Here is a 19901-nt window from a genome sequence, read left to right as displayed (position 1 = left end):
CCAATCACGCGTCTTGTGGAACTGATGTCAGCTGATGCTCTACAAACCGATTGGGACACACCTCACTGGAGGTGGAGACGGCAGGCTCAGAAGCCACAGGGACTCCTAATGTCCGAGCATTCTGATCCCAGAGGCTAAATATGCAAAGCTAAGTTTTCTTAATGTTTGCGTTAGAAATGAGTCTGTGTGGGTCTTATAAACAAAGGTGTACTAAAAATAGAAAAATACAGGTTTATCAATCTTTTTATCCTCTTCCCCAATGTTTTCTTTGAAAAAAAAAGTTATCCAAAATTCTCTCCCTTCCATGCATTTTCAATTGTTTTCATATTAAATCTTCATTGTTGCTTATAATACCTGAAATATATCTTAATTGATTTGTTACATAATAAGATTTAATACTGGTTATCTGATAACTTTCTTTTTGTAATATCTACCAACATTTCTTATTAATCCCAGCTTTCTTACTATTATTGCAATATATACTAATCATCACTCGCCATTATTTTAACTAACCCAGTGGTCAGGGAACAGGGATAAATTTCCCCAAATGGGGTAAAAATGAAAATCCTGGGGGTAATGAGGACGCGACCCTAACCCCATTCCCTCCTCCTCCTCTTCTACCCAGAGGAGGGAGTCCCCAGCTGCCTCATTGGAGCCATGATGGATGGCAGCCGGGGATGGGCCCCAGTCGGTGGCATATGTCAGCCGAGGTGGTGGTGACGGGGCTGCCCATGGCAGAGGGTGAGTGGTCAGAGCATCCTGGCCAAGAGGAGCCTCTCCTTCCAGTGCTGGGAGAGGTGGATTGCGGCGGGGGGCGGGTGTGGTCACGAGGGTCTGGAGGAGCCCACCAGGCAGCAGTGCTGCTCGCCCAGCCGCATGGCTTCCTTCGGTGGCACCTCCATGTTGGCCGGCTGGGCCTGGTGGAGCTCTTGGCTTTCGTGTGGCAGCTGTCAGGGCGCTTCGACGGCAAGGCTTGCAGGAGCTCTGATGCTGAGCCCCAATGCAGCTGCCGGAGCTGGTGATGGAGTGGGAGGTGGCATCAGGCACCCCTGGCAGGCAAGCCACCTGCTGCTCTTTGATGGTCACCCAGGAGCTGCCTACTGGTGGAGAAAGAGAGCCGCCCATTTTTTAGGAGTAAAAGGTAAAAAAGTTCCCTGACCCTGTTCTAGGGTCAACCTCCACTGATCTCTCCTCTCCCCCCGAGGTCATCACCCATCTCCATCTGGATCCTCAGGCAAAGTTCATGTGTAGGGGTTGGGGGCATAGGAGGGGCCCCAGAGTGATGGGGCTTGGAGGGGGGGTGAAGATCGGGGGTTGGCTAGGAGCGAGGGGGGCTAGATCCAGGCCCCTTAGTCTGCCCTCTGGCCAGGTGGCCTCTGCCCCCTTTCCCCCTCCCCCCTCTGGCCAGCACTGGAGGGGTAGATCCTGCCGGCCAGTTCCTCTGCTCCCCCCCAAGAAAGGAGATCTCTGCTGGAAAGTTTTCTCCTGGCTGCCCAGGAAGAGCCCTTTCCGGGGGTCAGGTCCCAAAGGCCCCCTCCAGGGCCAGCCCGTTTCCCAAAGGCCGGCTCCTCGTTTCCAAAGACGAACCACCTCTCCGGCGGCCTCTGATTTTGGAGGCTCCTCTTGACAGACGGACGGAGGGGGCTTTGGGAAGAGTCAGAAGAAGAAGACTCGCCCCTCCTAGATGGAGGGCTGGAGAAAATAAAAAGAGAAATGCAACCCAGAAAGAGTCCCTCCTCACAGGGATCATTTCAGCCTTTGCATCTGGGGGTGGGTGGGAGGCAGGTCTTTTGTAAAGCCAATGGCTCTGAAGCATCCATTCCGGACCAACCCAGGCAATACGATAGGTGGGGAGGGGGGGAGCCAGCCGCAAGACCCCAGCACCTGCATCCCTCCCAGCTCCTGCCAGGGTTGTGAATGAAGTCAGAGGGAAAAGCAGGAGTGGGTAGGTTGGAAGATAGCTGCGAATGTGGATGATGATACTTCATTTCAATGCTGTCCATCTGGCAGCCAAGGCGGCTGCTGATGCCCCTGCAATAGAGGGAGGTTCCTGGCACAGGAACCAGGCCCTGACCTGAATCCTGACCCTCCATCCCCCCACATAGCAATGGGCCGCATAGAAATGAATCATCCTCATCCTCAACATCCCTCCCTCCCTCTGAGCCAACCCCCTGTCTTCTCCCCCCTCCAAGCCCCATTTCTTTGGGCCCCCTCCTATCCTCCCCCACCCCCCTTGCAGCCCTCCCTCCCCCTTCTCCCCCCCCACAAAAAAGGCCCCCCAATTCCCACTTGGGCTTTCCAGGAACTTTCGCCAAGCTTTCCAACCAAAGGGGGGGCTCAAGTTCAGACTTGAGGTGGTGGTAGGGAAACAACCAGAACAACTGGGGGGGGGAGTAGAGGGAGAGGGGAGACTGAGGGGACTCCTGGAGAGAGAGAGAGAGAAACACACACACACACACACACACACAAAGAGGGCCCGGGTGCCTTGCTGGAAAGGGGGGGAGTATTGGGATCTCGGCCCCGCCCTGACTTCCCGCCTCTCTTTCCCCACAAACACACGCAGCGAATGCGAACCTCTTTCTGCTCTCTCCCCTCCCCCCACTCTCCCCCCCCAAAAAAAACAAAGGCCCCCAAATCGCCCCACCTGAAGCGGGAAAAGAGGCCGGAAAGAAAGAGCGAGAGAAAGAAAGGGGAGGAAGGAGGGAGGGAGGGAGGCAGGGGGGCACGGCCGCCATTTCCGAATCCCGTGGGGGGGGGAACAGCGCCGGAAGCAGCCCCTCCTCCCCCTCCTCTACGGCTTTCGTAGCTCTACGTTCTCCCTCCTCCCTTCCCTCCCAACCAATCGCCGCTGAGAAGAGGAGGGGGAGTGGGAGGGGCATAGATTCGGTAACTTTTAGTCTCCATCCTTGGGAAAGGAGAGAACGTAGAGCTACGAAAGTTTAGAGGAGGAGGAGGGAAAGGAGGAGGGGCTGCTTCCGGCGCTGCGTCCCCACCGGAAGTGGAGGCCGTGCCCCTCTCCCTCCCCCGGTTTCCTCTCTCGACCCACCCCTCCCGCCCTCTTTCCCGCCTGAGGATCCCAACGGAAGGGGGGGCGATTTGGGAGCCTTTTTTTGGGGGGGGGGGAGAGAAAGTGAGGAGGGAGGGGTGTCCCTAGAAATATACTCCCCCTGAAGGGGAGAAAAATACTCGGTTGGGGGGGGCAGGAGGGGCCTTTCCGTGAAATCTTCGGTGGGAGGGGGATCTTTAGAGGGGCTTCCTTGTGTGTGGGGGGGGGGAGGAAAGAGGTGAGAAGTCATGGCGGGGCCATCCTCCTCCTCCTCTTCCTCAATGGCGGACTGACTGAGACCCCCCCTCGCCCGGATTTCTGGGGCCGCAAGAGAACAAGGCTGAAGGGGGGGGGGCGACGCTGAGTCCGTCTGCAGGCTGTGGCTCCGCCCAGGGAAGAACAATGAGGGACCCAATGAGAACTCGCTCCTTCTGCGCGTCACCCGTTGCTGGGCGGAAGCCCTCCGGGGCGTCTATTATGTCGTCTATGAGGGGGTTGCCTGGCAACCCGGAGACCCAATGAGAGCTCGCTCCTCCTTCCGCGAAGCCCAACCCCTCTGGAAGGCTGGCTGGGCAAGAACCCCCCTTTCTTCCCCCTCGCGTGACTGACAGGCTGCCCTCCAAGCCCACCCAGGGCTCCTCTCTGCGCACGCGCAGGATCGCCTCCCTGGCTGCTCGGCTCGCTCTCCCTCCCGCGCATGCGCTCCTCTTCCCCCCACAGAGGGGGGTGGGGTGGGGGTCTGTGACGCGTGCGCAGTTGAGAAGGCGGCCAGAAGGTCTCCCCTCAGAGAAGGCGGTTGGGGGAGTTTTAGTGGCCCTTCTGGTAAGTAGAAAAATCCCCCCCCCGCGTCCCTGGGAGAGGTGGGGGTGGGGGGGTGGGGGGGTCTGAGTTTTCCCCAAGAGGTTTCGGGATGGCGGGCAAGGCGTCTTTCGAGGAGGAGAGGGAGGCCTAAAACGTCCCTTCAAGGGAGAGCCTGGCCTGGACGGGGGGGGGGGAGAGGGAAGAGGAGGTGACTCCAACCCCCCCCCCAGGTTGTGGGTGCCCCCCCCGGGGAGGCAGGGACTCTCCGTGGCTGAGCGCCTCCTTTAAAGCTTTAGAGAGAAAGGCCTGTTTTTCCAGTGGAAGGGAAGGCAATGTTTTTCCCCCTCTGGGTCTCCTCGAGAGGGAGGCGGAGGGGGGATTCAAAGGGGAGAGGGGGGGAATCTCTCTGGCCCCCAGACCACCCCACCCCCACCCCTCTCACTTTCCGAGTTTACAACCTCCGTGTTAATGGTTCAGCTCCGTTTTACACACACACACACACACACGCACACAGAAGGGCATCCCTCCGGCCCTGCCAGGAAGGTCAAGAAGGCGCGCTCTTCCCTCCCCCCCCCCGGTCTTCCCGCATCGTCTTTCCCCCCCCCCCCAACCTCCATCACACGCCTACGGGCTTCTCTCTCTCTGGGCAGATTATCCCCCTTCTCTCTATAATATACTGGTATAGATATATTGGAGGCGGAGTTAGTTCGAGGCCCCTCCTGTCAGCCTCTTCCTTCTTATATTTGCAGAACCAAACCCCTTGTGACAAACCCAGACCTACTGGGATATGTCACACAGTTACACTAAGCTGCCACCAACCATTCCCTTTAAGAAGTCACACAGACCAGGGATGGATTTTTAAACAATAAAAAGAATAAGGTTTATTTTAAATACACACAGGGAAAAATAAAACAATCAGGTGAATAGGATAAAGTAACGTGGCTTATTCTCACTCATACAAGCATACAGTTTGGTTCACCCAGAACCCTTAACTTGAAGCACAGACCCTGAACCTATCAGTTCTGGCTAACCAACAGACACCTGAACCTATCAGGTTGGTACTCTGACACACAGAAGTACCCTGTCTGACACACAGACTCCCACAACAGCTTCTTCTTCCCAGCTGCTGCTTCGTCACACCCCAGTGTCTCACAGTGTCTCCCAGTGTGTCTCACCACACAGGCATCACATATTTATACAGTACAGCCCCTCCTCCTGATGTCCCGCCTTCCACTCCCCATAGGATGGAACTTTCCCTCCAAACCCATGACAGACAGGTAACATCAGTGCTGTATGTAACACCTCCCCTCTTTATAAGTTGTTTTGTAGGGGGAAAGCTAACGTGCTTTTCACCAAAAAACAACCTGTATAAAATACACAACAACAGTTATACATACCATATTATACTCACTTATACTTACATTCTAAGTTAAACCATAGCAAATAGGCATTTAAACATTTAACATATACATTACATCAATTTACCTTTATTCATACAAACCAAATTCAGAAAAACAGGTACATTTAACTTTTGTCATCATTATATACACATAGTCCATGTTTCTTTCGCCGTCTTCATTCTTCAGGTCTTCTTGATAAGGCGTCAGCAACACAGTTCACTGACCCTCTGACCACCTTCACTTCAAAGTCATAGTCCTGTAGGTTTAAAGCCCACCTCATAAGTTTGCTATTGTGGGTTTTCATTGTCTTTAACCATTGCAATGGTGAATGGTCAGTACACAGAATAAAATGTCTTCCCCAGATGTAAGGCTTGGCCTTCTGGATCGCGTAGACTATGGCCAAACACTCCTTCTCCACGGTTGCCAAATGTCTCTCACCTTTTTGAAGTTTCCTACTCAGGTAGGACACTGGATGCTGGTCACCATTCTCATCCTCCTGGCACAGAACTGCTCCTACCCCGCTGTTAGACGCGTCGGTGTAGATGATGAACTCCCGGTCGAAGTCTGGAGCCCGCAGGACTGGATAGTTGATTAACGCCTCCTTCAACCTCTGGAACGCCGCCTCACAGTCGCTGGTCCACGGGATGCGGTCATCAGCCGTCTTCCTCGTCAGATCGGTCAGCGGAGCCGCAATCTCGCTAAACCTCGGGATGAACTTTCTGTAGTAGCCCACCAACCCAAGAAATGATTTGACCTTTTTCTTGGTGTTGGGTCTAGGCCAATCACGAACAGCTTCTATTTTGGCCTCCAGGGGTTTTATCACTCCTCCCCCTACCATGTGACCCAAGTATTTTATTTCTGGGCTACCCAGCTGACACTTGCTGGCCTTTACTGTTAGCCCTGCTGCACTTAACCTCTGCAGCACTAACTCCAGGTGTATCAGGTGATCTTCCCAGGTATTACTGAAGATCCCTATGTCGTCAATGTAGGCCACTGTAAAGTCATTGAGCCCTGCCAAGGTCTGGTCCATCAGCCTTTGGAATGTGGCTGGTGCATTTCTGAGACCAAAGCTCAGGACTCGAAACTCATAGAGACCAAAAGGGCTGCAAAAGGCAGTCTTTTCTTGATCCCTGGGATCAATTCTTAATTGCCAATATCCCTTTACCAGGTCCAATGATGAGATGAACCGACAACCCCCTATGGTTTCAATCAGGTTGTCTAGCCTGGGCATTGGGTAGGCATCAGGAGTGGTTACACGGTTTAATTTCCTGTAATCGACACAAAACCTAATGCTCCCATCAGGCTTGTCCACAAGGACTATCGGAGAGGACCAAGGACTAGAAGAGGGGACGATTATGTTCTCCCTCAGCATCTCGTCCAGCTCCTTCCGCACCTTGTCCCTATAGGGTCCCGTTACTCGGTATGGGGATACTGCCTGCGGGGGTGCATCCCCTGTGTGGATCCGATGCATCACTCCCTTCACTATCCCCGGCTTGTTGGAAAACACCTGTTGATATTTGCTAAGCAGCATTTTTAGTTCTTGCTGCTGGTCTTGGGTGAGTGCAGGACTGATCTTTACCTCCTCTGGGTTGTATTTTACTTCCCCTCTACCCTCCCAGAAGGGTAATTCCGCTTCCTCACTCTCAGCTGCTTTTATCGCGAATAAAACCCTCTGTTCCCCTCTGTAGTAGGGTTTTAGGGCATTCACATGAACCACCCTCCTTGCTTGGCTCTCCTCCTGCTCTATTAGGTAGTTCAGGTCTGACATCTTGGAAATGACCCTATATGGTCCTGCCCATTTGAGCTGCAGTTTATTCTCTCTGCAGGGCCTAAGCCAAAGCACTTCCTCCCCTGGGTCAAAGTGCCTCTCTCTAGCTTTGTGGTCATACCATGTTTTCTGTCTGACCTTCTGAGCTTGCAGGTTTTCTGCTGCCAGCTCTAGATTTCTCCTTAGGTCATTCATCAAGGTGTCTATGTATGTCACAACGTCTTGTGGGTCCTCCTGGGTGATCTGCTCCCAAATTTGTTTGATCAAATCAAGGGGCCCTTTCACCCCTAAGTGTGCAGCAAACATGTCAGAGTGACCCCTTTGTAAAATCATGGGGCGATACTTTTCAGGTACCACCAGCTGACTTCTGATCCCATCTCCCCCTTTTGAGATATTCCTCAGGGTTTCTCTATATAAAATCCCCTTTTTCTCCAGAAATCTCACTGGGGTCTCAGGTGTTAGCTGGGCGTCAGTCACCTGTTCAAAACACTTTTGGAGAGTGGCGTCTGCCTTTTGCTCCTGTCCAAATCTGCTGTCTGTGGTTAAGGTTTCCACCACAGCTTCTGAACTCCCCTCTGCTTCCGTCTCGGGCTCATCATTACCCCCCTGAACTGTCCCCGTGGTGGCTTGTGAGCGTGTAATCACTAGCACCCGTTTCACATGTTCAGCCAGGTCATTTCCCACGAGCACGGCTGCTGGCAGAGTCGATGAAATTGCTAGCCGCCAAACTCCCCTCCAGCCTTGAAAGTTGACAGGTACCTCTGCTACTGGCAGAGAGATTACCTGCCCCTCAATCCCTGCCACCTTTATGCTCTCATTTGGGATTATAAACTCCCTGGGAATAATATCTGGATGGCACAGGGTTACCTGGGAACAAGTGTCCCGCAGCCCCCTATACTGACGGTCAAGTATTCCTACGTCCACCCCGGCTGTCTCAAACAATTGAGAATCTGTTTTCACCAGCAAGCAGCGCTTTACTTCCACAAGAGGACCATTTTCCTCAGCCTGATCAGCAGAGGTAGCTGTTCCAGACTGAGTAGCCATGGCAACAGGCTCCCTCTGTGACACTGAGCCTTGCTCTTTCTGGACACAGAACACAGCTTTTGGCTTGGTCCCACTAGAATTCTGAGGCACCATTCCTTTTAGCTGCTTTAATTTCTCACACTCTGAGATTAGATGACCCTTTCCTTGACAGAAATAACATTTTCTGGTGTATTTTGATTCTCTCTCATCTTGTTTTGGCTTTCCCTCCAAAATCTGAGGTCTTAGTTTCATGTCTGAGGGCTTCCCTTCACCATGGGCCCCTCCCCCTTGCTGGCTTTTCCCTGGTCCCTGAGAGTACTTGCTGTAGGTTTCTTTGGGTTTACCTACAGATTTCCCCTCACCCAATGGCTTTCTTATTTGGGAAATAAAATCCGCGATCTCTGCGGCTGCTGCCACAGATTTCGGTTTCCTTTCCCTCACCTGGAATTTCAATTCCCCATGCAGGACTGAATAGAACTGTTCCAGTGCTATTAAGTCTTTAAGCTGCTCATAGGTCTCTGTCCCTTCCTGCGATAGCCATTTCTCAAGCAGCCTCACCAATTGGGCCCCCACTTGGGTAAAAGTCTGTTCTGGTTTTTTTGTGAGGGACCTGAATCTTTGTCTCAGCTGCTCTGCATTTATCCCATGTCTGGCAAACACCAGCTTTTTAAACTCTGCAAAATCTTTCATCAGTTCCTCAGGCATCTCGGCATAGACCTCAGCCAGGCTACCACTGATTAAAGATCGCATGATGGTCATCTTCTCAGGTTCCCTCACTGAGAAGTCCACAAACGCTCTTTCCACTAAGGAAAAGAACACCTCAGGACAATCTCCCTTGTGGTACACAGGGAATTTCTTCAGGTCAGCTTTAGACAATTGGCCTCCCTCAGAATCCCTATTATTATTATTGTTCTGGTTCATCAGTTCCAGTTTTCTTAATTCAAATGCCATTTTCTCTCTCTCCATTCTTTCCTCCCTCTCCATTCTCTCTATTTCAAATTGCCGCTGTTTCTCCCTTTCCCTTTCTTCTCTTTCCCTTTCCTCCATTTCAAATTGCCTCATCCTCAGTTCATGCTGTTGGGCTATGAGCAATTTTCTGAGTTCTGGGTTCTGCTCTCCTGTGCTGTCACCTTGCACTGAGCCAAATTCATCCTCAGAACCTTGGTCAATCTGGGGGTCTTTCACTTCACTCATTTCGGCCATCTGGCTTCGAGTCAAGGGCATAATCCCCCCCCTCAGAACAGGCTGCTTTAAAAAGTCAAGCCTCAAAATAAAACGACCACTTTTTTCCTTCTTGCCTCAGAACCAGCTCTCCCTAGAGATTGCTGCTGTTCTTCAGCACTAACTTGCAACAGTATCGAGTCAGAGCCTACCCCCCTCTGCTGGGCCTCTCAGCTGGCAAGCTAGATCACTGTTGCTACGCAGTTTTGCCTCAGCTTTTTCCCGCCAAAACTAGGCTACCTCAGAGCACCTTAATCTAAGTCTCCCCAGTTGGCACGTTCTTCTACTAGCGCACCTCCCCGTGAGGTACACCTAGAAGATTACCTACGCGCCTCAGACTGTCCCTGACTAGACCCCCCTTGCTCTGGGCACACTTGCCAAGGCTTTGCTGGACCACTGGACAACTGGACCAGTCGTATCCCACCGCTGCCACCAATCAATGTGACAAACCCAGACCTACTGGGATATGTCACACAGTTACACTAAGCTGCCACCAACCATTCCCTTTAAGAAGTCACACAGACCAGGGATGGATTTTTAAACAATAAAAAGAATAAGGTTTATTTTAAATACACACAGGGAAAAATAAAACAATCAGGTGAATAGGATAAAGTAACGTGGCTTATTCTCACTCATACAAGCATACAGTTTGGTTCACCCAGAACCCTTAACTTGAAGCACAGACCCTGAACCTATCAGTTCTGGCTAACCAACAGACACCTGAACCTATCAGGTTGGTACTCTGACACACAGAAGTACCCTGTCTGACACACAGACTCCCACAACAGCTTCTTCTTCCCAGCTGCTGCTTCGTCACACCCCAGTGTCTCACAGTGTCTCCCAGTGTGTCTCACCACACAGGCATCACATATTTATACAGTACAGCCCCTCCTCCTGATGTCCCGCCTTCCACTCCCCATAGGATGGAACTTTCCCTCCAAACCCATGACAGACAGGTAACATCAGTGCTGTATGTAACACCCCTCCCTTGGCAAAGGAAGCGCCGCCTCTTTTCGCTCCTGAAGGGAAACCACCTCGGGCGAATCCCCTCAGAGAAGGAGGCTCCGAACGGGGAGAGCCTTCCAAGGGGAGGGAAGGGAGAACCCACCCCCGCTCGCCTCAGTATCCCCTCCTGAGGGGAAAAGCGACCAACCCCCCCCCGCGCCCCCCCCGTTCTCTTCCTTCCCGCCCTTTTTCTCCTCCCCTCCCCCCCTCAAGGCCAGCGGTTGGAGAGAAGCCCGGAAGGAAGGAAGGCGGGGGGGGGGGAGAGAGAAGAGGAGACGCCCCTCCCCCATTCTAAGCGGGGGGGCGGAGAGAGAGGACCCTAGAGCTATGAAGGCGGAAGAGGCGCTGCTCTACCAGGAAGCGGGGCCCCCCTGCTCCCTCCCTCTCCTCCCCCCCACCTCTATGGAGCTCCCAGGATCTTCCCCCATCGGGTCTGGGCAGGAGGTGGGCAACGGCGGGGGGGGCTCGGAGGGAGGGACAAAAGGAACCTAGATGGCAAATCTGACCCCCCCAAACACACCCACACCCCATCCCTTCGGGGGTCTCTCTCTCTCTCTCTGGGCAAGTCGAAAGATGGCAGGGAGCCTTTCTTCTTGCAGAAGGGAGGGGGTAGCCCCTCGTCAGTCTGTGCAAGAGATGCAAACACACACACACACACAAAACGGCGCCCCTCCAGCTCTGCCAGCCTGTTGAACTTTTCCCTGCCAGGAAGGCCAAAAAGGCGCACTCTTCCCACTCACCCCTTTTCCCCCCACCTCCATCACATGGTTACAGGCTTCTCTCTGGGCAGAATATCCCCCTTCGCTCTTTCTATATATATTTGAGGCAGAGTTACTTCGACGCCCTTCTTTCAGCCCGTGTATTATATATGCAAAATGAAACGTTAGCGGAGAAAAACTTGCCTCCCGCTCCTGAAAGGGAAACCTCGGGCAAATCCCCTCCAGTAAAAGGTAAGGCTCCCCTTGACAATTTTTTTGTTCAGTCGTGTTCAATCCTAGGGGGCGGTGCTCATCCCCGTTTCCAAGCCATAGAGCCAGCATTTTGGCCGAAGACAATCTTTCCGTGGTCACATGACCAGTGCGACTTAGACACGGAACGCTGTTACCTTCCCACCGAGGTGGTCCCTATTGATCTACTTGCATTTGCATGCTTTCGAACCGCTAGGTTGGCGGGAGCTGGGACAAGTGACGGGCGCTCACTCCGTCGCGTGGATTCGATCTTACGACTGCTGGTCTTCTGACCCTGCAGCACACAAAGGCTTCTGCAGTTTAGCCCACAGGGCCACCACTTGCTACTGATACCTCCCAACAATCACAAGTATCCTGTTCCTGCTAGTTCAATGGCAGTCTGGTCGTTCTAAGGCATCCATCTTGTGTTACATCTGAACACAATAAGTCATGTCATAGATTTTAGTTAAGTTGGAAAAATGTATCTTGATGTTTTAATCTTTAGGTAAAGGTAAAGGTTCCCCTTGACAATTTTTGTCCAGTCGTGTTCGACTCTAGGGGGCAGTGCTCATCCCCGTTTCCAAGCCATAGAGCCAGCGTTAGTCCATAGACAGGTTCCGTGGTCACATGACCAGTGCGACTTAGACACGGAACGCTGTTACCTTCCCACCCAGGTGGTCCCTATTTATCTACTCGCATTTTTTCATTTTGCATCCTTTCGAACCGCTAGGTTGGCAGGAGCTGGGACAAGCATCGCGTGGATTCGATCTCACAACTGCTGGTCTTCTGACCCTGCAGCACACAAAGGCTGCTGCAGTTTAGCTCGCAGCGCCACCACAACCCCTCAGAGGAGGCTTCAAATGGGAGAGCCTGAAGGGAAGGGAGAGCCCCCCCCTCACCTCAGTTCCCCTCCTGAGGGGAAAAAGCGACCAAACCCCCCCTCCAGACCCCGGCCCCTACTCTTCCCCCACGGGCAGTTGTTCCCTGGGGCGCCTGCCCCCCTGTGGTGTTCTCTTCCTTCCTGCCCTTCCCCCCTCTCCTCCCCCCTCTTCAAGGCCAGCGGTTGGGGAACCCCGGAAGGAAGGTGGGGGGGCTGTGGAGAGAGGACCCTAGAGCTATGAAGGTGGAAGAGGCGCTGCTCTAACAGGAAGCGGAAGCCCCGGAGGTCACCCCCTCCCTCTCCTTCCCCCCCCATGGGGCTCAGAGGATCTTCCCCCATCGGGTCTGGGCAGGGGGTGGGAAATGGCAGGAGCGGGCTCGGAGGGAGGGAGGGAGACTGGGACGTCGCATAAGCTTTGTGTGTGTGTGCAAGTGCGGGTGCAGAGGCAGAGAGGCGGTCAATTCCTGCAAATCTCCCCTAAAGCTGGCCTTTTCCTTCTTCTGGGTGGGGGGGTCAGGTGTGTCTCTGTTCAGGGGAGGGAGAGGGGCTGTTTTGGGGGGGAAGAGGATTCCAGATTCCCCTCCGAGCAAGGCACCCTTGGGGGCAGGGTAGAAATGTGGGTTGGTCCTGGGTTTTCCTGCATGGCGACCCCCCCCCCACACAAAAATTTTGCACCTTCTCCCGGTGGATTTTCAAAGGGGAAGGAGAGGAAGGGGCCTGGCTCTCTCCCCACCCCCCACTCCAGACAAAACCTCAAAGGACCCCCAAGGGGAGGGGGAAACCCGACCTCAACCATCCCCACTCCATTCTGTCAAAACTTGAAAACGTTATTTTTAAGCCTGCAAGTCTTGGGGGGGAGGCGAGCCGAATGAGGTTGGAAGGATGGTGAGGAAGGGGGGCTGCAAAAGTGTGGGCGAAGCAAGAGGGTAATGGTGGGGTACCAGAAATGGGGTTTGCAGGATAGGGGGCTGATCTAGGCTCCTGGAGGGAGGAGGGAGGTAGGGAGACCAGGATGTTGCATATGTGGGGGGGGGGGCAGAGACAGAGAGGGAGTCATTTCCCACAAAAGGAGAAAAGGAACCGAGAATGCAAATCTCCCCCAAACAGACCCCCCCACACACACACCCGCCCTCCCTTCGGTCAAGGCTGGCCTTTCCCTTCTTCTGGGTCTCCTCCAACAAAGGAACAAACAAGCCAAGGAGGGAGGGCAGGGCCTCTGGGGCCCCGATCCCAGGCTGTGGGAGGAGAGGCTCAGCATCTGGGGGGGCAGGCAGTGTCCAGCCTGGAGGGGGGCAGGAGGAGTTGAGATCATGACTGGACATGTGAGGAACCAGGCGGGGGGAGACGTGTCAGGAAAGGCTCTTTGAAACAAGCCTTTTCGTGTTGGGGGGAGTTCTTTCTACCTCCCTCAGGGTCTGTCAGGCTTCGGTGCCTGTGAGAGTCGGTGCATTTCGGGTGGCAACTCTTTCTGCAACCGGCTAGCACGTTTGGGGGGAGAAATGAAATGAGAGAACGAGGCTATTCTGGGGAAGAGATACCCTTCCAGGTCACCAGAGTTGTTCGTTTTCCATTCTGACCGGACGATTTCTGTAGCTCAAGGGAAGCCGCCGTCATTCATTTCTGAACCCGAGTCGCTGCCTGTTTCTGTCAGCCTTTAGGCCGGATGAAGGAAAGGATGAAGGAAAGGGAGGTCAACCTCGGGAAAGCTGATTTCTCCAACGCCCATCTCCTCTGTGGCCCTTTTGCCAGGTCCGCTCTGTTGCACGGGAGGTGCTGTTTTCTCCTTTTTTAAACCAGCACTTCCACACACACTCTGCCCATTTGCCTTTTAAAATCCATAGGACTGTTTTTACTATTCTGGGCGGCCTGAGGCCCTCTGGCCAGGAGAAAAAGGGGGCTACAAATGAGAATTCCTAAATTCTGAAGAAAGAAACAGGTATGTTTGCTTAGCCCAGCTGCCTTGGCACAACAAAGAAATCAAAGGCCTAAAGGCTGCCCAGAATGTTTAAAAACAGGAAAATTGTTGAGCTGGAGAAGTTGAGTTCCTTGCCTTCAAAACATGATGAAGGGACTGATGGGCAGCCGGAGCCTGATGAAGAATTAATTAAGACTGAGGTTTTAAACTTGGAAAGTGGGATGGGGTGGGGGGGAGGGAGTGCTGTCTGCTCAGGCAGAGGTTTCTCATTGTGAGCCAGGCCATTTCCCCCGGATATTTCTGTTGGGAGCCTCGGAGTGGGTGGGGTATTGCTCTCTTTTTTTGCTCCGCCTCTTCTTCCTTCCCTTCTGTCCACCCACCCCACGTCCTTCTCTCCTTGCACTGAGGCTGGGGATCCCCTCCAAGCACAGTCCCCCCCATAGGTGTGGGTGGCTGTGTCAGGGATGGTCTGGGACTTTCTTACAAGGAGATCCTGCCTGCCCTGACACAGTTCCAAAGCCTTACCGAGGAAAGGTGTTCCTGTTATCCCACGCTGCTGCTTTTTCTGGCCACCTTCGCCTCCAAAGGACCTTGAATAGAATTACTTCTCGTTTCTACTGGCTCAGTGTTTCAAAATCAGCCAGGCGTAATTGTCCCAGCTGTCCTATTTGCCAGGAAATGGGGCATGCGACTCACGTTACTGAAGCTGAACTTCAGAGTACGCCTGTAATTTCCAAACCTTTTAAACAAACAAAGTTGGGACGTTGTGGGACCTTTTCCACCCAGTAAGACTCTGTTTTCTCCCTCCCGCTTCCAGTGGCCTTTGAGGAGGTGACCCCGTATTGCCCCCAACAAGATCCTCTGGATCAAGGCTCGAGATCTCTGCGCCAGAATCTCCTACTGGGAACGAGGTCTCTTCAGGTAAGGATCCTGTTGTCTCCTGGGCTGTGACTGTGAAGGATGATGGTTGGTTGCCCCAACGGTTCTCCCTCCTCAACAAATAAATTAATGGGAGGGGAGAAAGATTTTATTCCTTTGGCTGCCTGAAGCTTCTTTGTTAATTTTTTAAAAACATTTTATTAGTTTTCCAGTCTATCTACATTGTTTTGTGCTTGTCAGACATCGTGTTGCATATTTTGCTTACAATTATTTGTTTTTTTACATCTCAGTATTTTCCTGGTTGTCCCCCCCAATTCCAAACATCTTTCAAGCATTCAAACCATTCACATACAGATTTTAGTACACAATATGACCACTATCATAATATTACTCTCATATTATATAAAATTCTTCTAATCATTCTTCTATTAACAGTCTTCTAGTAACATTTTTATTAAAGGTGGTTCCAGATCCATAACGCAGCTTTATATCTAATTTAGTTTACCTAAAATAAAAAATCACCATATTAGATCTTTACTCTAATTAGGTCTCCCTTATTTCAATTTAATTCTCCTTTTTAATATACAGAATATACCCTTTCACAAATCCAAATAGTAAATATAAACCTGTTTTCAATATTAAAAGGCCCTTCCTTGTTTCCCCTTTTTTCATCTTTCTAGGTAATTCCCTCTCTAATTTCTTTCCCATTTAATATTACTGTGTTTTCAAGCTTTCTGTCATCCCTCATGTCCTCTGAAACCATTTTATAGGTCTGATCTATGCCCGCCAACTCTCTATGCACCCAGTCCATCCTCAGTGAGTCCTCCAGGCATCTTCTGGTTAATTTTGCTGTCTTCTTTTCCTTATCCCCCCCTGGCACTCCTCCCTGATCCAAGACCGGTGCCTCTCTTGGAGCAATTTTCTCGAGCTGCTGTATGAATTGGGATGCCTCATCTGAAATATTTCCATCTTCCTTGCCGCTCCCTGCTGCCTGCAGACCACAATCCATCTGATGTTGATTAGCTGTTTTTGCTTCTTCAAAGTGAGATTTCACAGTGTCCAATATTCTTTCAAGTGCCAGTCTTACTCCATTCCAGAATTCTTCTTGTTGGGCCATTGCAATATTGTATCCGCAGCTGATGGCCTTAAAAGTCCACTTTAGGGTTAATTTCCCAGCCAAGCTCAGAGGAAGTCAAAAGGGAATAACAGCCAAATAATCAAGGTCACAGGCTTCTGGGCTCCACGCCAAGAGATTCCAAGTAGTCAAAATAAATTCAGGTTATCGAATATAGGAAAGTTTCTCAAGCTTCACACCAAACTGTAATGTTCTCAAAGTATATTTTAAAGTTATTTCCTTTCCATCAGCTAGCCCTCTCACCAGATTTTTTGCCACTTTTTAGTTTCTGAGGAACAGCATTTCTTTTTTCCATATGTAGGAATTTTCAGGGGTATAAGCAATTAGTTATAAAAGTCTCACCGGATGGTAAACAACAATGTCAAAAGGCTGATTCTTGCTTCTTTGGCTGGCTGACAGCGATTTGCAAGCAAGCCGAAGCTGCTTCTTTCTGCCTGTTCGTTGATTAGGGGGTTTCCTGGATCGAACGGGGTGGCCGCCGCCCCCCCGTGATCAACAGGCTTCCCCCCCAGTTCACCACCCCTCCAGGGCGGTTCCGACACCCTACGGTGTCCCGAACAAGGTCAGGATTCAGCCCAGGGGACAGAGCTCTGTCCTCCTGCTGCTGTCTCGTCGTGACGTCAAGCCGGAAGTCCGTTAATTTTTCTTGTAGTGCCATCTGCCTTCTTTCACTGTGTTCGGTTGTAGCCGAATCCCCTTGAGGACTCCTCCAAAATTGATCAGTGGCTATTCTGGCCATCTAACACGTGGCTTATAAAAGGATCGTAAGCCACATTTTCCTGATCTCCCCCCCATGCGCACACATGTGATGTATTGTATAGAATGACATTTCTAAGAAGAAAAGGTGTGAAAGGGAGACAGAGAGGCGCGAAGGAGAAGAGCCGGCCGGAGAAAAGGGAGGTCAGGCCAAGCCCATCATCCACCCCCCTTTGACCCTTTTCTGGCTGGCTAGCTGGCCGCATCTCCAGGGGTTTCTGCAGATGCCCAGGTCCCTTGAGGCACATCTTGTGTGTGCGTGCGTGCGCGCGTGCGCGCGCACCTCCCTTCATCTTGGGGGGGGCTTCCCTCCCTCTCAAGCAACTGGGATGGAGGCGCTCCTGTTTCCCTCCCTCTCCCCTCCAAGTGTTGAGCAAAAAGTGGGGGAAAGGCCTCGGAGGGTGTCACTGTGCCTGCGCAGTTGGGAGGGACGATGGGGGGCCTCACTTGGAAGCCATTCCACCCCCCCTCTTAAGGAGAGGAAAAGAGGCACCTCTGGGCAAATGGAGGCATCTGAGGCGGTTCTCCTCCCTCTGGGGGGGGGGTCCCTGAAATTTTCTTGGACAAAAGAGCCCTGCCTTCTGTTCTTTCCCTCCCCAGGAGGGAGAGGGAGAGCTTTTTCTGCCTTTTTCAAGGCTTTGGTGCAGGCAGAAGTTCGCTTTTTTCCTTTTCTTCTCTCCTTTTCTCCTCTTTTTATATTTTACCGAAGTGTGATCCTCAGGGAAACAAGAGTCTGAGTGTCTAAAGAAACTGTCTTCGCCACAGAGTGATGTGGGTTATTTTGGCTCTTCGGGTGTCCTACCTGGTCAGTATGGTGTGCAGGGCTTAAAGAACATAGTCAATAGTATTTTGTCCCCAAATAAGGGGATAAGTGGGAATCTAGGGTTAGACGTTTTGTCCATTTCTGCACCTTCTAGGTTTCACTCAGCCTAGGGTTCAAAGGCTGGTGAACCTGGGAACTCAAGTTGGCCCCTTCCCCTAGTGCAGTGGTGTCGAACTGTGGCCCTCCCTTCTTGGCCTTCAACTCCCAGAAATCCTGGCCAGCAGAGGTGGTGGTGAAGGCTTCTGGGAGTTGAAGTCCAAGAACATCTGGAGGGCCACAGTTCGACACCACTGCCCTAGTGGAATAGCACCTTTAACCTGGTGGGCGTGGCTTATCTGACATGGCGGGGGTGGTGGAATCATTTTAGCACTTAATCTTCTTGGGAATTAGCAAAAGAAATTACCCAGCAGAAAATAGATATAAAACCTGAAATGGCATTATTGAATGTAATATCAGGAATTAATGATAATAAATTGAAGCATTGTCTAGCTTTAGGAACATTGGCCTGATGAAAAAGATAGGATTGTTGTGATCGGGTTCATTAAAGATCTGAAACAATTCCTCCTTTTTGGCAGGAAATGACAACTGAGTCTCTTTTTGAACATTAACAGATTTATTTAGTGTAACATTAGGTGAATCTATAACAACTTCTACTGGTTCAAAACAAATAATATTGGGTAACTGTCCATATTTGTGGATTATAGCTCTGCTTTTAATACCATTCTACCAAATAGGTTGTTTTTTAAAATGATCAACCTGGGATTACCTCAGGAGATCTGCATGTGGATAAAGGATTTTCTGACAGATAGGCCACAGTCAGTAAGGATGGGATCTCACCATTCTTCTACCCTGGTACTAAGTACAGGAGCTCCCCAGGGCTGCGTGCTAAGTCCCTTCCTCTATTCCCTGTACACACATGATTGCACCCCACTGTATAACACCAATGCAATTATTAAATTTGCGGATGATACGACAGTGGTGGGGCTCATAAATAAGAACAATGAGTCTGCTTATAGAAAGGAAGTACAAAGGTTGATACTTTGGTGTAAAGAAAATCATCTCACACTTAACATCAAAAAAACTAAAGAACTCATAATTGATTTTAGGAGGAAAAGATATGTACATTTACCACTGTACATAAACGGTGAGGAAGTGGAGAGAGTTGGTAGTTTTAAATTTCTGGGTACTTACATCTCAGAGGACCTCTCATGGACTATAAATGCCAACATGCTAATGAAGAAGGCACAGAAGAGGCTGTATTTCCTGAGAATGCTCGGCAAGTTAAATTTATCTCAGCATTTGCTTCTGTCATACTATCGTAGCACCATTGAGAGTGTCCTAACCTATGGCATTCTGGCATGGTTTGGGAGTAGCTCTGTAGCGGACAAAAAAGCTCTACAGAGAACCATTAAAATTGCCCAGAATATCATCGGGCTCCAGCTACCAACCCTGGATGACATCTTCACATCCCGCTGTCTAAGGAAATCACATAGCATCCTGAGAGACTCTTCCCATCCTGCTTATAACTTTTTTGAACTGTTACCATCTGGCAGAAGATATAGAACAATTAAGACTCGGACCACACGTTTTCTCAATAGTTTTTATCCCAGAGCTATAATTGCAATTAATAATGAGCTTAAAGACCACCAGTAGTGAATAATTAGTTGGACTGTGTAACTTGGCCTGCGGTGTAGATGTTTGTATTTTTAGTGGGGAACTTTTAGTGGGTGTTTGGGAATTTTATGTGTGTGCATGTGTCTGGTCTCTGGGTGTCTGTGAATTTCGTTGTATGTGTATATACTTACAATGACAATAAATTATTATTATTATTATTATTATTATTATTATTATATTGTGAGGATGACAACTCTGTCCTGTAACTGACAGGTATTTCTTTTGTTTTCTGACTTTTTACTACTTTTGAATAAATATTTTATCTTTTACCCAAGTATGCTTCTTGGGAGCAAAGGTGAGAGTGCCTTAGCCACGAGGGCTTTGTTTGCTGTTTTTGGTTATTTGGGTTGGAAAGGCTGGTGTGCAAGGGACAAAGTACCCAGTTAAGGAATTTTAAGTAAGTAGTTGGAAATCTCGGGACAGAAGATAGCCCATAGTTCCCAATCACACCCTTCTAGATCTCACCTAGTCTAGGTTAGACAGTTAGGGGATGCTAGGAAGTACAGTTTGGCTCCTTCCCCTCGTGGAATGGCTCCCCAAAGGAGACGCCTTCCTGACACATGTGTTTACCTCTCTGAGACGGAAACCTTGAAGAGGGCTTTGGGCAGATCAAACGAAGCTCCTTCCC

At 50.8% G+C, this 19901-nt stretch overlaps 1 protein-coding gene and 1 pseudogene across 2 annotated transcripts in view; both read left to right on the top strand.

Moving 5' to 3' along the window:
- The first annotated feature begins 3834 nt into the window (after nucleotides 1–3834).
- Nucleotides 3835–19901, top strand: part of LOC144583070 (uncharacterized) — a 41188-nt gene continuing 25121 nt past the window's right edge. Inside the window, exons 1-2 of the mRNA XM_078382522.1 lie at nucleotides 3835–3868; nucleotides 14824–14927. The gene's annotated coding sequence lies outside the window, so the exon portion shown is untranslated. The remainder of the gene's footprint in view (nucleotides 3869–14823; nucleotides 14928–19901) is intronic.
- Nucleotides 14841–19901, top strand: part of LOC144585057 (uncharacterized) — a 115703-nt pseudogene continuing 110642 nt past the window's right edge. The window contains exon 1 of the transcript XR_013539536.1: nucleotides 14841–14927. The product of XR_013539536.1 is annotated as an uncharacterized LOC144585057 (transcript). The remainder of the gene's footprint in view (nucleotides 14928–19901) is intronic.

Source organism: Pogona vitticeps, chromosome Z (assembly GCF_051106095.1).
Source record: "Pogona vitticeps strain Pit_001003342236 chromosome Z, PviZW2.1, whole genome shotgun sequence".
NCBI classification, from domain to species: Eukaryota; Metazoa; Chordata; class Lepidosauria; order Squamata; family Agamidae; genus Pogona; species Pogona vitticeps.
This window is presented reverse-complemented; position numbering and strand designations above follow the sequence as displayed.